Consider the following 3,774-nt stretch of genomic DNA (forward strand, 5'->3'; position numbering starts at 1 on the left):
GGCCAGTTTCTCTGGAGCGTTCGACGGTCCGGCGAGCACAGGCTCGTCGGTCGCCCGGTGTTCGCACTGCCAGTCGCCGATGTCGCGGACCACGCCAATGTTGCCCGGCTTCCCCCCGCCAAGGCACGACGGGCAGACCCGTTTCTCGGGGTCACCGGACGTGAGCATGATCGCGCCGTCCACCCCGCGCCTGATGACCGTCATCTACCTCAACTTCACCCCTGGGTCCAGCAGCGGCGGCCGGCCATCCGTCGAGATGCAAAGAAAGCAAGCACAGTCGCCTTTTACGGGCACCATGCCGCCCCCCCCCCCGCGTCTTGTTCGACGGAATGCCAACACCAATGGCACCGGCCGACGACCCCTACTACGACCAGTTCATGAAGTGATCTACGAGGGTGGGTGATACGTCTCTGTCGTATCTATAATTTTTGATTGTTCCATGCCAATATTCTTCAACTTTTATATACTTTTGGCAACTTTTTATATTATTTTTGGGACTAACATATTGATCCAGTGCCAAGTGCCCAGTGCCAGTTCCTGTCTGTTGCATATTTTTGTTTCGCAGAAAACCAATATCAAACGGAATCCAAATGGGATAAAAACGGACGGAGAATTATTTTGGAATATTTGGGATTTTCCGGAGGAAGAATCAACACGGAACGGTGTCCGGGGTGGCCACGAGACAGGGGGCGCGCCCTCCCCCCTGGGCGCGCCCTGGGCTCTCGTGTGCCACCCATAAGGCGGTTGACGCTCTACTTTTGCCGCAAGAAAGCTAATTTTACGAGAAAAATCTGGGCGAAAGATTCACCCCAATCAGAGTTACGGATCTCCAGATATAAAGGAAACGGTGAAGGGGCAGAAACATGGAAAGCAGAAACAGAGAGATAGATCCAATCTCGGAGGGGCTCTCGCCCCTCCCAAGCCATGGGAGCCAAGGACCAGAGGGGAAACCCTTCTCCCATCTAGGGAGGAGGTCAAGGAAGAAGAAGAAGAAGGGGCTCTCTCTCCCCCTTGCTTCCGGTGGCGCCGGAACGCCGCCGGGGGCCATCATCATCACCGCGATCTACACCAACACCTCCGCCGTCTTCATCAACATCTCCATCACCTTCCCCCATCTATATTCAGCGGTCCACTCTCCCGCATCCCGCTGTACCCTCTACTTGAACATGGTGCTTTATGCTTCATATTTTTTTCCAATGATGTGTTGCCATCCTATGATGTCTGAATAGATTTTTGTTGTCCTATCGATGATTGATGAATTGCTATGATTGGTTTGAGTTGCATGTTTTATTATTGGTGCTGTCCTATGGTGCCCTCCGTGTCACGCAAGCGTGAGGGATTCCCGCTGTAGGATGTTGCAATGCGTTCATGATTTGCTTATAGTGGGTTGCGTGAGTGACTGAAACACAAACCCGAGTAAGTAGGTTGTTGCGTATGGGATAAAGGGGACTTGATACTTTAATGGTATGGTTGGGTTTTACCTTAATGAATCTTTAGTAGTTGTGGATTCTTGCTAGAGTTCCAATCATAAGTGCATATGATCCAAGTAGAGAAAGTATGTTAGCTTATGCCTCTCCCTCAAATAGAATTGCAATAGTGATTACCGATCTAGTAACATAGTCAATTGCTTAGGGACAATTTCACAACTCCTAACACCACTTTTCCACACTCGCTATATTTACTTTATTGCATCTTTATTTAAACAGCCCCTACTTTTTATTTACGTGTTCTTTATATTCTTGCAAACCTATCCTTTCACACCTACAAAGTACTTCTAGTTTCATACTTGTTCTAGGTAAAGCGAACGTCAAGCGTGCGTAGAGTTGTATCGATGGTCGATAGAACTTGAGGGAATATTTATTCTACCTTTAGATCCTCGTTGGGTTCGACACTCTTACTTATCGAAAACTGTTGTGATCCGCTACACTTGTGGGTTATCAAGGCCTTTTTCTGTCGCCGTTGCCGGGGAGTCATAGCGTGGGGTGAATATTCTCGTGCGTGCATGTTTGCTTTATCACTAAGTAATTTTATTTGTTGTCCTTAGTTGTTTTCTATCTTTAGTTATGGGTAGGAAACGCAAAATACCAAAAAAATTAGTTGTACCTACTGCTCCAATGGTTGAAGAACCACTCAAAATCTATCACACTACTGAAGCTTTTTACTTGGTCATCTTCGATCCCTATGTGCTCGTGCTGAAACCCCAACTAGCTTAGTTGAGGGCAAATCTTTAGATGAGCATGCTTGTTATGTGCGACACCGTATAACTGAAAAAGGGAAACTATTATGGGATCAAATTCAATGTTCGCAGTGTTATGCTTGGAATTTATGTGAAATATATGATGTTACTTGTTGTTCTGAAAACCCTAAGAAACACCTTCCCTACCAATGTGAGTTTATTGATGATGGAATCGTATGTTCCTATGCTAAGGGTGTTTATAACTACTATGATGTTCAACAAATTGAAGAATTTGTTGCTTTTAAGGGTGCTTTTGAAATTGCTTCTTTGATTGAAAAGTATGATGCTACTCTTTACAAATCTGAAAGTTTTGCCATACTTGAATATTGTTATGATAACTATGCTTCTAATGCCTATGTTAAACCATATATTGAGAAATTCTCTGCTGTCAAAGAAGAGATTAATATTTTGCAGGAAGCTATGGAAGAAGAAATTGATGAAACTGTGAGCTCATTGGATGAAAAAGATGATGAGGAGAGCGAAGAACAAAAGGAGGAAGAGCGGATTAGCTACCCGTGCCCACCTTCTAATGAGAGTAACTCTTCAACTCATACATTGTTTAATTTCCCTTAGTGCTTACCGAAGGATGATTGCTATGATGATTACTATGATGATTGCTATGATGATTGTTATGATCCCGTTGATTCTCTTGAAATATCCCCTTTTGATGATGCTTGCTATGCTTGTGGCCAAAGATGCCAATATGAATTATGCTTATGGAGATGAACTTGCTATAGTTCCTTATGCCAAACATGAAATTGTTGCTTTTGCACCCACACATGATAGTCTTATTATCTTTTTGAATTCTCCAAACTACACTATATCGGAGAAGTTTGTGCTTATTAAGGATTATATTGATGGGTTTTCTTTTACCGTTGCACATCATAATTTTGATAGATATAATATGCATGTGCTTGCTGCTCCTACTTGCAATTATTATGAGAGAGGAATGACATCTCCGCCTCTTTATGTTTCCAACACGATGAAATTGCAAGAAACTGTTTATACTATGCATTGGCCTTTACTATGTGTGCATGAATTGTTCTTTTATGACATGCCGATGCATAGGAAGAGAGTTAGACTTCGTTGTTACATGATATATGTTACTTTGTGCTCACTACTAAATTACAAATCATTGTTAATTAAAATTGGCTTTGATATACCTTGGGATCCGGGTGGATTCATTACTTGAGCACTTTATGCCTAGCTTAATGGCTTTATAGAAAGCGCTGCCAGGGAGACAACCCGGAAGTTTTAGAGAGTCATTTATTTCTGTTGAGTGCTTTTATATAGTTTAAAAATGAAAAAATAAAGAGGGGAACCTAAAAACTTTTCAAAAAGGAAAGTGAAAGTAAGAAAGACAAGCATTGTTGAAGTGGGAGAGCTCCTTGAACTTTGTTCATGCTCACGGAAACTTTGTGAATCTTGATTACAGAAACTTTTCAACAAAAATAATTATCCCCTTGTACAATTCCATTGTATTATAAAAATAATGTGCCAAGGTTTGCCTTTAGGATGTTTACAATGCTTGTTGGTTT

Source organism: Triticum aestivum, chromosome 3B (genome assembly GCF_018294505.1).
Source record: "Triticum aestivum cultivar Chinese Spring chromosome 3B, IWGSC CS RefSeq v2.1, whole genome shotgun sequence".
NCBI lineage: Eukaryota > Viridiplantae > Streptophyta > Magnoliopsida > Poales > Poaceae > Triticum > Triticum aestivum.